Source organism: Lissotriton vulgaris, chromosome 2_2 (genome assembly GCF_964263255.1).
Source record: "Lissotriton vulgaris chromosome 2_2, aLisVul1.2, whole genome shotgun sequence".
Taxonomy (NCBI): domain Eukaryota; kingdom Metazoa; phylum Chordata; class Amphibia; order Caudata; family Salamandridae; genus Lissotriton; species Lissotriton vulgaris.
The window spans coordinates 88,681,898-88,697,037 of record NC_141688.1 but is presented as its reverse complement, the minus strand read 5'-3'; positions in this window follow the sequence as shown (position 1 = coordinate 88,697,037).

The following is a 15,140-nucleotide window of genomic DNA, read 5'->3' as shown; positions in this document are numbered from 1 at the left end:
ACTGTGAGAAAGGGCCCATGGATGTCTTCCTGTCTCGGTGGCTGGAGAGCTGGCTGCCCCCGGACGCCCTGTCGAGCTGCTTTGTGGTGGAGCGCGCACATCGCACCTTGACGCAGAAACCGCCGGTTGGGGAGCGACCTCGCCCGATCATCGCAAGGCTCCTTAACTTTCACGACAGAGATGTTATTCTCCGGGAAGCGCGGCTTAAGGACACGCTGCTCTATGACAATCATAAGATTATGATATTCCCTGATTACACCAAACTGGTTCACCAGCAGAGGCATTCCTTTCTGGAGGCAAAGGCCAAGCTGCGAGGCCTCAAGATCCAGTATTCGCTGCTATACCCGGCTCGCCTCCGGGTGGTCTTCAACTCAAAGACTCTCTTCTTCGATACACCAGAGGCCGTCTTCAATTGGACTGATGAAACTGTCAGGCTTCGCCCGCACGTCCAGCCGGGGTTGCACTCCGGGTCGCCACGTGGCTCCTCGCAGGACCAGAGCGACCCGCCTGCCAAGGGGAAACGCCATCGCAAATCCCGCTCCCGACGGAGGTCCCTGTCCCGGGATCCCTTGCTGGGGGACACACAACCTGACACAGATTAGCCTGGCGAAGACTCAGGATTGTCGCAGACCGGGGCTACCTGCTGGTGGCCTCTCATCGATGTCCATACCCCGTGGCTGCTGAACTCTGGCCGATGGAGCAGCCGTTGACTGGTGCAGTATTGACTCCTTTCCTGGCGGGGGTGTGGACGCTTGCGGTCTGACACCCCTTGGTTCGTGGTGCCTTACTACTGATGTTGCTGTTTCCTTGGAGTGGGTTCGGGGTGCACTTTATGGGCTGCCTCCTCCGGATGGGGTTGGGGGGTGGTTCTGGGAGTGTGCCTGGTTGGTTTTAAGGGGGGTCTAGTTGGGATCCATTGGTATGACTGGCTTTAGACGCTGTGTTTTGGGTCTGAAGTACCGTATACCGCGACAGATGCTTCATTGTTTATTGAGGTATTGGGGTGGGGGAGGGGGGTTCTGGGGTGTTTGGTTGCTGGTGGATTGGGTTGGGATTAGTGGGGTAGCGGGGGTTGGGATTGTGTTCTGTGGGATGCACGTGTTTCGTATGCTGTCGGCGGCTGGAGGGCTGGGAGTCTGGGTTGGGCTGCGGGGATTGTGGACACGGACCCATTGGGACAATGGCTGACGCCCCACGACTTGTGCCATCTACTGCTCTCATGCGGGTATTGAGCTGGAATGTCCGGGGGCTCCTGGACAAGATCAAACGGGGGGCTGTGCTTCGCTGGGCAAAAAGGGACCTGGCTGACGTGCTCCTCCTCCAGGAAACGCACATGCTGGGTACGAAGGCTCTGAGCCTACAGAGGTTTGGCTTCCACCAGGTGTTTCATGCTGGGTTTGCCAGGGGCTCGAGGGGGGTGGCCATCCTGGTTCATAAACGACTAGCCTATACCCATGAGCGTCAATGGCTCGATCCGCAGGGCCGGTTTGTGTTTGTGCAGGGGAAGATTGGTGTGGAGCCCGTAATCCTTGGTAGTGTGTATGCCCCCCCCCCGCTGCAGTGGGCCCTTGCGGAGCGACTGTTTACCCTGTGGGCCGAACTTCCCCGTTCTTTGGCGGTAATTGGTGGCGACTGGAACGATGTGTTGGATGTAGCTCTGGACAGGCAGAGGAGGCAGGGGGTCGCGGCTGCGGCCTCGCCTACGAAGCTGAGTGCAATGATTGATGGCCTTGGATGGGTGGATGTGTGGAGACACCTTCATGCAGAGAGACGAGAATACACCTATGTGTCTGCTGTGCATGGCTCCCTTTCACGCTTAGACTGTGTATTTGTACCGGGGACCTTCCTTGATAGAGTAAAGGGGGCGGCGATCCGGCCTCGCGGGCTGTCCGACCACTCCCCTGTGGCGGTTCAAATTGACCTTTGCAAGGCGCGCCAACCATTCAGGTGGCGGATGTCTACGTGGCACCTGCAGCAACCGGGCTATTCTCGGCATTTGCGCAGTGCGATCGCCCACTATTGGCGGGACAATCTAACGGAGGAGGTTGATGCAGTGACAGTGTGGGAGGCCATGAAACCCGCCCTGAGGGCTGTCGATATTGCCTGGTGCGCTTCTGCTCGCCGGACCCGACAAGAAAGTATTGCCACTGCGGCGGAGAGTGTGGAAAGGCGGGAGGCACGACACAGGGAGGCGGCCGATGATGTGACGCTGCGGCTGCTTTTACAAGCACAACAGTCTTACTCCTCGGTGTTGTTGGATGAGGCCCGTCAGGCGTGGCTGGCTACGCGTAGTAGGGTGTACCAGTGGGGCGACAAGTCCTGCACCATGCTCCACCGGTTGTGTCAGCAGACTTTTCAGCCGATCACTTTACCGGGGCTGGTCGACGGCGCGGGGGTAGCGATGACAGACCCTTCGATCCTTGCTGCGAGCTTCGCGCGCTTCTACGAGCGTCAGTATGCCCCTCGTGAGAGCCTCTCCCCCGATGGCATTGAGGCTTACCTCGCGGCGGTCCGCCCGCAAGCGGTACCTGACGAGGTCCGCGATGCCCTGGATCTCCCCCTGACAGCTGAGGAATTGGGTGACGCGCTGGGTCAACTCAATGCGGGTAAAGCACCTGGGCCTAGTGGGTTCCCCAGTGAATTCTACCGGAAATTCCACCTGCAGCTTGGGCCGCATTACAGACGGGCACTGGAACTGGCTCGGGAGCGGGGTAGCCTCCCCCCGGACTGGCGTCACGCCGAGATTGTGGTGTTTCAAAAGCCGGGCAGACCTTCCGAGCGCCACGAGTCCTACCGCCCCATCTCCCTTATTAATTTTGAAGCCAAACTCCTGGCCAAGGAGCTTGCGAATCGCCTGCTTCCCCACATTTCGGCCCTTGTCCACCCGGACCAGGCGGGATTCATGCCGCACCGGGCGACGCGACACAACATTCGGCGGGCGCAGGCGGCGATTGACGCGATCGGGACGACTGGGGACCAGGCGGCGCTGTTATTGGCTGACATAGATAGTGCCTTTGACTCGGTCAGCTGGACTTACCTCCTTACCCTCCTGCCACTACTGAACCTGGGTCCGGTTTTCGTCTCCTATGTAAAGCTACTCTATACCGATATCACCGCTTCTGTGCGCGTCTCTGGGGCGATTTCCGCGCGATTCCCCGTGGCCAGGGGCACTCGTCAGGGGTGCCCCCTCTCCCCGTACCTCTTCGCGCTGGCCATGGAACCTATGGCCGCCCGAGTGCGCCAGGACGCGCTCTATCGGGGCTTTGTGTGGGGGTCGGGCCACTCGGACCGCATTGCCCTATATGCGGACGACGTGCTCTTCTTCATGACTGACTTACACCGTACAGGGCCTCGTGTTCTCGACATAATGCGGGAGTTCGGTCAGGCGTCGGGGCTCTTTCTTAACCCTCGCAAGTCAACTTTGTGGATTCTGGGGGGTGCCTCGGTGAGTTGCCAGTGGGCTGCGTCTCTTCAGGTGGCGGTCGATGGCATGAAGTACCTGGGCGTTTACCTCTCGGCCTCGCCTGCAGTGGCATGGGATCGTAACATCCAGCCGGTGTGGGACAGGGTCCAGGTTGACGTTAAGACCAGGACGCGTATGCCCCTCAATATCTATGGCCGGTCGGCTATTTTCAAAATGGTGGCCCTGCCTCGGCTCCTCTACCAACTACAGAATCACCCGTATAAAATAGACCCGCAGTGGTTCCGTGGTGTCAACTCGGTGCTGGGCAGATTTCTGTGGGCCGGGGGTGCCTCTAGGGTGGCACTGCGTACCTGCTTTCTCTCTACCTACGGTGGCGGCTTGGCGTCCGCGGACCTGCTATCGTATTACCAGGCCTCCCACCTTCTAGTGCTCAACGAGTGGTGGTATGGGGATCGTAGCGATCCGGCCTACGCACTGGAACACTCCTTGATGGGCGGTGCCACTCTCCACACTCTGCTGTACTCGGCCAGGCGGAGGAGGGCTTTGCCAAGGGTCACCCAGGTGGTCTTCGCGATCTGGCGGCAGGCTCTGCGCCGTATGGGGTGGTGGGGCAGGCTGACGGCCGAGACGCCGCTGTGGCATAACGGTCTACTACCAGAGCTGGCCTCCTTGTCCGGGTTCGGCGGCTGGGACGCGATCGGGATTTCGTCCCTCGGTAATGTTCTCAACGGAACCACACTTAAGTCCTTCCAGGACCTTAGCTCCGAGTATAATTTGTCCAGGTCCCAATTCTTTCGCTATCTTCAGTTCCGCCATGCCCTTGGCCCCAGCCTGGTGGGGTTGGAACAGCTCCCCGACTTTAGTCCTATTGAGGCTAAACTGTTTATGGGCGACCTGGGCGACAAGAAAGTCTCTCAGATATACCGCTCCCTGGTCGTCAACTGCTCCCCCTCCCTCTCGACTTTGAAGGCCTCCTGGGAGAATGATGTTGGCCCCTTGGATGATGACGATTGGCGGGAGGCCCTCGAATCCCCTCGGAGCGCAGCTATAGCCGTCCGTCTTCGATTCATTCAATTTAAATACCTCCATAGGGCCTATTATACTAGGGAGCGGCTGTGGCGTGCGGGCCTCATAGCTGCCCCTGAATGTCTGAGGTGTGGTGCTGAGAGGGGGACGCTTTTCCATACCGTATGGTCCTGTGAGAGGCTGACCCGATTCTGGGAGGGTGTGTGGGACTGCCTGTCGGAAGTACTGGGGTGGGACGTTCCCCGTACCCCTAGGCTGGGTCTCCTCCATATTCTGGAGAATGTTGGGGGTAACATTTACAAGCGCCACCTACTGCTGTTGGGACTAGTGGTGGCTAAGCGTGACCTGGCCCAAGCATGGAAGTGCGAACGTGCCCCCCCCCGGAGTGCGTGGAAGGCAGGTTTAGACTATCTGATGGGTTTAGAATTACCCGTGTTTGAGGCCAGGGGATGCCCCCGGAAACACTATAAGATCTGGAAGCGGTGGGCAGACTACAGGGGTCTGGACCTCGATCCCCCAGCTGATATTGATGATGTACTGGCCCTTGATGTGGACCCCGGGCCCTAGGCTATTAGCCGACTCTGACATTGCTTCCGTCTCCTATTGCTGATTTGCGATCACGTGCACTGGGTTAGGGTGGGATAAGGGGTGGGTAGTTGGAAGGGGTGTTGGGGGATGCTGTTGGGGATGGGTGGGTTGGGGGGATTAGGGGCGTGCCCCTTTTGTTTTCATAAAACTCTGAGTTCACTACCATGCCTTTATCTGTCTGTATTGTTGACAGTCTCCTCCTGACTGTGGAGGGCTGTCCTGAATCTTGATTGAACTCTTAATAAACACGGTTTTGAAAAAAAAACAACTGAGGAGAAGGAAATTTGCCTGATAACCACCTTTTCCACTGAAAATAAACAGATTAAGAAAATCCTAAATAAACATTGGAACATACTGCGATTAGACCCGACGGTAGCTGAAATTGTTGGAGATACGCCAAAATTAACATACAGAAGAGCAACAAATTTGAAGGACTAACTGGTCCATAGTCATTTTGTAAACACATCACCAAAAACTTGGTTGAAACCAGTCGGGTTTGTAAAATGTTCTAAATGTAAAGTTTGTGCAATCGCTAAAAATATGAAAGAGATAGAAATGGCGAATAAGAAAAAATGGAAAATTTGCCAATCAATCACATGTAGGAGTAAGTTTGTAATCTACATTGTGGAATGTCCATGCGCCATGAAATATGTTGGCAGTACTATCTACAAACTTAAAAAGCGCATCTTAGAACACGTAAGAGCAACTACAAACAATGATAGGAGCAATGCGATAGCAAAGCACATGGAGAAATATCACACAAGCAATTGGCAAGATCTGAAGTTTTATGCTGTGGAACAAGTACCAATAAATGTGAGGGGCGGTAATCGAGAAAAGGTACTAAGGCAAAAAGAATCTAAACACATCTTGAATTTTAGAACACTGACCCCGATGGGGCTTAATCATGATGAAGAATTACATTCGCATTTATAAGTAATATTACCTTTTTGATAGATCCCTGAAGGTTCTATGACTATGTTTGCTCTTGATAAAGAAAATGGGATTTATGAAAACATAAGTACTTATGCAGACACAATGAAATAAGTTCTGATTAACTCTCCCTAAAAACATGTATTCTTTAAAGTTTTTTGATTATTTTTCATTTTTTATTTTTTATGATTTTGAATTGTGGTCAAATTCTCACATAAATGTGCATAATTGTTTAAAAAGTTAAAAAGATAGAAAAATTGTGGAACCACATTGAAAACTGACATGAACAAAATTGTTTTTTATGGATGTAAACAAGATAAACAAGAGTGATTCAGTATAATTGGGCTATGAATTGAAAACATTGGTAACGAATAAGATTGGTTTCATTTTAACTACAACAAGTGTAAAATAACAATGATAAAAGGCACAAAACGATAATGTGATAATGAATAGATACAATGATTTAGTATGTCTGTATATATTTATACATACATACACACTGCGGTCAGCCAATAGGTAGTTATAGTTAGAACCTAGTTTCCATTGGAAGAGTATTCTTTCATTTGCCAATAACTTTGGCGTTGTTTGACGGATCCTCATGAAATTTTTAAAACTAATTTGCCATTCACTTCGGCTGCTGTGTTGGAAGTTTTGGAGTGATCCGTCAAGCAGGGGGGGCGAGTAAAAGGGGTGTCACAAAACACGTTTTCCCCATGTTAATTTCCATAGGAAATTTTAGACAAGGCAACAACCCGAACTGCATGACGGAATTACAACAAATTTGGCAAAAAGGTAGCTGTTGGTCCAGAAGGAGTCCTTTTTAGGTTTCGCACTGCGAACCGATCGCGAAGCGATCGTCACAGCGAAACTCTATTGCAATCGTTTCTGCTTTCAAGGAGTCAAGGGAGACAGGAGACAAGTGATGTGCACGCGCGCGTAAACGGATCAGGTCACGCGTGCTTCCTGTCTCCCATGGCTCCTTGGAAGCAGAAACACACACACACATACACAGACCACCCCCCGCCGCCGCGCATACACACACATAGAGAACCCCCCCAAACCCCCTGCCGCGCATACACACATGCATGCACACACACACACACACATAGAGAAACCCCTCCCCCTGCCGCCGCCGTGCATACACAGGCACACATAGAGAACTCCCCCCCCCCGTGCATACACACACGCACACACACCTCACAAAGTTTTTTGATTATTTTTCCTTTTTTATTTTTTAGGATTTTGAATCGTGGTCAAATTCTCACATAAATGTGCATAGTTGTTTAAAAAGTTAAAAAGATAGAAAAATTATGGAACCACATTGAAAACTGACATGAACAAAATAGTTTTTTATGGATGTATAATAACAATAATTTGAGAAAAATAACCATTGAGAATGAATTAAATTTATGCTCACTGGAGGGCTAAACATGGTGATTGATATTAGGATTAGGCGTATTTGCACTGTATTAAGTGAAATATTCATTTCTCTGCCCACCGGAGGGCTAGATTGGTTGACATAAACAAGAGTGATTCAGTATAATTGGGCTATGAATTGAAAACATTGGTAACAAATAAGATTGGTTTCATTTTAACTACAACAAGTGTAAAATAACAATGATAAAAGGCACGAAACGATAATGTGATAATGAATAGATACAATGATTTAGTATGTCTGTATATATTTATACATACATACACACTGCGGTCACCAATAGGTAATTATAGTTAGAACCTAGTTTCCATTGGAAGAGTGTTCTTTCATTTGCCAATAACTTTGGCGTTGTTTGACGGATCCTCATGAAATTTTTAAAACTAATTTGCCATTCACTTCGACTGCTGTGTTGGAAGTTTTGGAGTGATCCGTCAAGCAGGGGGGGCAAGTAAAAGGAGTGTCACAAAACACGTTTTCCCCATGTTAATTTCCATAGGAAATTTTAGACAAGGCTACAGCCCGAACTGCATGACGGAATTACAACAAATTTGGCAAAAAGGTAGCTGTTGGTCCAGAAGGAGTCCTTTTTAGGTTTCGCACTGCGAACCGATCGCAAAGCGATCGTCACAACGAAACTCTATTGCAATCGTTTCTGCTTTCAAGGAGTCAAGGGAGACAGAAGACAAGTGATGTGCACGCGCGCGTAAAGGAATCAGGTCACGCGCGCTTCCTGTCTCCCATGGCTCTTTGGAAGCAGAAACACACACACACATACACAGACCCCCCGATGCCGCCGCGCATACACACACGTAGAGAACCCCCCTAACCGCCCCCTCCGCGCATACACACATGCATGCACACACACACAAACATAGAGAACCCCCCTCCCCCTGCCGCCGCCGCCGTGCATACACGGGCACACATAGAGAACTCCCCCCATGCATACACACACGCACACACACACACACACACACACACATACATACGGAACCCCCCCAACCCTCGGCGCTTACACACACACATCCCCTACCTCGGCGGCATCTCCTGCGCTACAACCGTGGTTTCGGTTTCGCTGCCTTATTGCATTTCCGTTGCATCGTCTCTCTAGCATTTTGATTGAACTCTGGGACATCGTCGCTCCTCGAGCCTTTAGTGAGGGCGGCACGGTAAGGCACAAATAACCCCGCCGTGAGCTCGGTGGGGCGGTCTCCGTCTCTTTGGATTGTTCGCACAGGGTGTTGTTGAATGGGGAGAGTGCAGCGTGCAGGCTGAGAGATGGCATATGTTGGCCGGGGCAGCTGCAGCGGGATGGGACAGGGGAGGTAAACAACTTTTTCAAGGTTTGCTGGGGGGACATCATTAATGACTGCGGCATTCAGGCTAGTGGTCGCCTGTTCATGCACTTTGAAAGTATGCAGGGTGCCATGGGGGACTCTGTGTTTGGGAGGGGGGCGGGCAGTGGTTCACGCCCCCTCCCCAAAAGAGAAAACCATGCCGAGCAGCATAACGCTGGAGAGGGGCGTGCCTGTGCAAGATGACAGAGAGCGCACTTCGATTTATCCTAGCTTTTTGAGAACATCCTTGGACACTTTGGGACTCTAGTGGTCGGAAAGGTAGTGGATGAAGAATTCGCAGCACTATTGAAAAAGTAATGACGTATTATATAATAGTCGCCACCTTGTTTTCTCCTTCCCGTAAAAAATAGCATTCCTGCCTGCATGCTCCATGCTTGTGTCTTAAAAGTGGACTTTTTAGCAAGTGTTGCTGAAGGATTAATGCCGGTATACCTCCGCATCTCGCCCCAAATGTTACTTTTGTTAAAGTAAAGCACTACACCGGGGAACCACCCCTCTCGATAGAATTATGTTACGTGAATCAGGCATAACGTATACGTTCGCGTTAAAGGTGCACTGCTACAGCTGCGCCGGTCATATGGTTGGTGATCCAGGGGGCGCGGTACGGGTGCTGCGTAGGATGGACTGTGGAAATGTACAACACCAGCAGGCACTGGCTGCACGTTTTGATGGGGACTGTAGCGGGAGTGGCATTTACCTTCTCAAAACTCTCACGGCTTCCCAGAGGACTCCTCTAGGGGCGTCTTACTAGTACTGCATCACTCCTTGTCTTTTCCCGCCCTATCTCCCTTTCCATGGCGTGACAGGCATTCTCACACGGAAGCTGCAAGCTATCTGCGTTGTTCATCTCTTTACACAAGTCACCCATCTCCTTAGCGCTCACACATCAACAAACCAAACCGCCCCTCCTCTAACTACAGCGCTTCACATATTCCTAAAAATGCCTGCCCCCAAGACACAGCATAACCCGCCTCCTCTGCTATTCCAACCACACTACGAGCTCCCTGCGCAAATGCATCGCAAGCCATTCACCACCCCCCGAATATAACTGGCACTGACATCTCTCACACATTATGCCAGCCTCCTTCTGCACAGTGCGCATACTTCAACAACGCATCTCCCTCAAGCCACAGCCTCTCTTTGCACCTACTGAGCCCTCCCACTTTCATTCCACGCCACTGTCTTTTCCAGCCTCTTAACCCTCTAACCGTGCCTCCTATAGTGCGAGACCCGCGATACTACTCGCCCACCTCGCATACACTCGTCGGCCTAACAGCTGTGACCCCGTGCCTGAGGTGCATCATCAGAGCTGTGTGAATAATAACTGCATCAGCCCCGTGCCTGAGGTGCATCATCAGAGCTGTGTGAATAATAACAGCTGTGAGCCCCGTGCGTGAGGTGCATCATCAGAGCTGTGTGAATGATAACTGCGTCAGCCCTGTGCGTGAGGTGCATCATCAGAGCTGTGTGAATAATAACTGCGTCAGCCCCGTGCCTGAGGTGCATCATCAGAGCTGGGTGAATAATAACAGCTGTGAGCCCCGTGCCTGAGGTGCATCATCAGAGCTGTGTGAATGATAACTGCGTCAGCCCCGTGCGTGAGGTGCATCATCAGAGCTGTGTGAATAATAACTGTGTCAGCCCGTGCCTGAGGTGCATTATCAGAGCTGTGTGAATAATAACTGTGTCAGCCCGTGCCTGAGGTGCATCATCAGAGCTGTGTAAATAATAACTGCGTCAGCCCTGTGCCTGAGGTGCATAATCAGATCTGTGTGAATAACTGTGTCAGCCCCCTGCGTGAGGTGCATCATCAGAGCTGTGTGAATAATAACAGCTGTGAGCCCGTGCCCGAGGTGCATCATCAGAGCTGTGTGAATAATAGCTGTGAGTCCGTGCCTGAGGTGCATTATCAGAGCTGTGTAAATAATAACAGCTGTGAGCCCCGTGCCTGAGGTGCATCATCAGAGCTGTGTGAATAATAACTGCGTCAGCCCCGTGCTTGAGGTGCATCATAAGAGCTGTGTGAATAATAACAGCTGTGAGCCCGTGCGTGAGGTGCATCATCAGAGCTGTGTGAATAATAACAGCTGTGAGCCCGTGCCTGAGATGCATCATCAGAGCTGTGTGAATAATAACTGTGTCAGCCCCGTGCCTAAGGTGCATCATCAGAGCTGTGTGAATAATAACAACTGTGAGCCCCGTGCTGAGGTGCATCATCAGAGCTGTGTGAATAATAACGGCGTCAGCCCCGTGCCTGAGGTGCATCATAAGAGCTGTGTGAATAATAACAGCTGTGAGCCCCGTGCCTGAGGTGCATCATCAGAGCTGTGTGAATAATAACAGCTGTGAGCCCCGTGCCTGAGGTGCATCATCAGAGCTGTGTGAATAATAACAGCTTTGAGCCCCGTGCCTGAGGTGCATCATCAGAGCTGTGTGAATAATAACAGCTGTGAGCCCGTGCCTGAGGTGCATCATCAGAGCTGTGTGAATAACTGCGTCAGCCCCGTGCGTGAGGTGCATCATCAGAGCTGGGTGAATAATAACAGCTGTGAGCCCCGTGCCTGAGGTGCATCATCAGAGCTGTGTGAATAATAACTGTGTCAGCCCCGTGCTTACGGTGCATCATCAGAGCTGTGTGAATAATAACAGCTGTGAGCCCCGTGCTGAGGTGCATCATCAGAGCTGTGTGAATAATAACAGCTGTGAGCCCCGTGCCTGAGGTGCATCATCAGAGCTGTGTGAATAATAACAGCTGTGAGCCCCGTGCCTGAGGTGCATCATCAGAGCTGTGTGAATAATAACAGCTTTGAGCCCCGTGCCTGAGGTGCATCATCAGAGCTGTGTGAATAATAACAGCTGTGAGCCCGTGCCTGAGGTGCATCATCAGAGCTGTGTGAATAACTGCGTCAGCCCGTGCGTGAGGTGCATCATCAGAGCTGTGTGAATAATAACAGCTGTGAGCCCCGTGCCTGAGGTGCATCATCAGAGCTGGGTGAATAATAACTGTGTCAGCCCCGTGCTTAAGGTGCATCATCAGAGCTGTGTGAATAATAACAGCTGTGAGCCCCGTGCTGAGGTGCATCATCAGAGCTGTGTGAATAATAACTGCGTCAGCCCCGTGCCTGAGGTGCATCATAAGAACTGTGTGAATAATAACAGCTGTGAGCCCCGTGCCTGAGGTGCATCATCAGAGCTGTGTGAATAATAACTGCATCAGCCCCGTGCGTGAGTTGCATCATCAGAGCTGTGTGAATAATAACAGCTGTGAGCAACAGCATACTCTTGCACACACTCTCACTGCCCACCAATTCAAAGTTTGCTAAAAAATGTATGCAACGTATTGTCATACACAATGCCAATAATTCAAACTTTAATGCTGCGAAACCTATTGCATTGTAAATGCTTGTCGTTAAATGGTGTAGATTTGTTTAGTAGTTGCTGAGTTATTTAAAGAAATTTCCAGTGGTATATATAGAGACATGGTGGATCCGCAGATTAGATTGGCTGCCAACACTCAAAACCAGGAAGTGTTGGCAGCCATCTTGTGACTCGGTTGAACCGAGTCACAGAAAAAAGATTTCTTGTAAAGAAATGGGGGCTGGGTAGAAACACCCTGACCTCCTAGGCCTCTTGGGTGGTCCAAAAAGGACCTCCCAAGGCTTAAAAAGCATTTTTTTTAAACAATTTCGTCGAGAGTCTCACGATCAGCGAATCTTGACGAAAATGTTTTTTAAAAACGAAGCGCGAGCTTCCACGCTTTGTTACTTATAGGCCCTATGGTGGGCCAGATCCCGGAGGGATTAGGTGGGATCATTGCTATTATCTATAAAGAGGCTATGAAAGTCTCTATAATTGAGAGGAGCTTGGAAGAAAAGATGGAGATGTGTATCTTTAAAATTGAGCTCTCACATCAAGACTGCTGGAAAAGTACCCTGGTATATTTCCCTCCTGGCCCTCTTTTAGATTTTACTTCTATTTTAATTGAACGTATTGCTATCCATGTTATTTCCACTAAACATTTTATCCTATTAGGTGATTTAACATTCGTTGCGAAAACAACTCCAATACAGACGCAGGTCAGTTTCTCATCGATCTGATGTCCTTAGGTTTAATAATTACTAACATTTGACCTATCAGTAATCATTTCAGGGAGTTTACCCCAGACAAAGTGGATAAAACAAGACATGCAAATAGGAGAAATGAGGAAAAAGGAAAAATGTATTCCTTTTCAAAAGACGTCTCAATCACCAACCTAGTTGGTGACATGCTTCATCATTGAGTCCCACCCGAGCAGCCGAATGCCACTCAGGTGTGCTTCGACGCCTGATTGCAGCGGAGCAGGTTTTTAGTGACAGTGGTGCAAGTGAGTGGATTGTAAATTAGTGGGTTAAAATTATTTTAATTGTTCCCTAAAAACGAAGTGTGATACCTATGTAGGTTAGATTGGCCCAAGGTATCAGGGTGGTAAAGGTGATAAAAAAAGACAGTCTACATGTTTCAGACTTTTAAAGACATTGCTAGGCTTTCTTCAGGACCCAAATAGTGACCCAAAGGGTATGCACCCGCTAAGGTAAACCCGTCCCTGAGTCACATGTGAACCATGCCGTGTGCTTATGGTATGATTGCCTTTCAGCCTTCTGTGAAAGATAACATGAATCTGGAAGACAAATAAAGAATCATATACGGTCATTTATGATATGAGAAATAACCAGTTCACACCTATCATACGTGTCTCAATTGACAAATCTGTAAAGTAGTATGCACCTGAACCGTACATACATTCCATGCAGGTTGAACATATCGTGCGCTGTGAGTTCTCGCAACTACAAATCGTGGTTTTGATAAAGGAGTGCAATTTCCCTATTTATTCAAAGTATCGTACCCACATTGTGCATTTCCATAAGTGGGTGTCATCTCGCTCAACTCTGCGTGAGCGTAATATATGGTGGAGCTTATGAAACACACACACATGCACATATCTTACTACTGTACTACTGCCCGTGTGAAATGATTGATAAACATGAAGGAGAAGCCAGGATTCAGCTTACTGAAGACTAAATTCTGTCCTGCCCCATGGAAACCGTGAGGGGCGTCTGTTGTAGTCGAAATCTTGTGGGTGTAATTAGAAAACAAACATACACATTGCCGATTGAGTCACGTACCTTGTTCACAAAAGCAGAGCCCACCCGCATTGTAGCCAATACTCACGTTGTCCAACCATACTGCCCGCCTTCCTACCTAGGCAAACGGCACACCACACGGATGTTTAACTAATTTGGGAAGGACGAGGCACTTCCTGGAATGCGACGTGCGATGTGGTCAGGTGCTAACGTCAGGGGGCTTGGCCACGGATTCTCTTCGTGTAGATTTTGATGAATAGTGTGTTTAAATTGATATTGAATTATGCATAATCAATCTAAAGTTTCATGGATTTCAGAATTCATACTGGCAATATATGTGGGGGACGGCAGTCTCCTGATGTGAGTCATGGGTCTGTATGTCAGAATTGTAGGATTCCTGGCAGGATCGGTACAATGTAGGGAATGTTGTGATACAATTTATAATTAGAGGGACGTTTCAGTCTCTGATTGGACGTGTTGGGAGTGGTGTTGATCTTAAATATTATTTTTAATAGCTCCAGAAGTAAGCAAAAAAGTTAAGCTCAAATGTGTGGGGTATTTAATAAAGTTTTCAGCAATTGAAAAAATGTGTTAGCATGAAGTGTAAAACAGTAGATGGTTACATTTCCTTTCCGTGAGAAAAGGCAAACGTCCCAGTGGAAGAGTTTGTTTGATTCCCATAAAAAGGTTTCTGAGGGGCAATTTACTTTTCTTACAATGAATTCCACAGGATGTTATCATTGAAACCCTCCTTATGAGTTGAGAGTCTATAAACCCAGCGCAGTTCTTTCATCAGCAAACGCTGTTGGATATGTTCCCTGGTTCTGACTAGTTCTATGACTGTCAACCTCATGTCATTGGTAGTTCGGTTCGCCTGGAGGAAGGGTTCTGTGAGTGTTGTTGTGATTTTTTTGCACCTAATCGTGCTGCGATGCTTACATATCCACTGTTTTACTTTCCTTCCTGCCATGCCTACATATCGTAGACCGCATGGGCATGTTATAAGATATACAACATTCATGCTATTGCAATTTGTGTGTGCCCTCTGGGTCCAGACTTTACCGGGTTCCAGGTTGAGTGTCTTAGTTGCAGTTGTTAAATGGCACACACTGCAATTCCCGCAGGGGTAGTGGCCCGTGATGTGTGGTAGGCCCCATGCGTTCAGTACAGTAGATGTATGTTCTTGTTCCCTTTTTCTAGGGCGGGTAACCACAAGGGTATCTTTCAAATTCCTCGCCTTTTTGAATGAAAGTAGAGGTTTT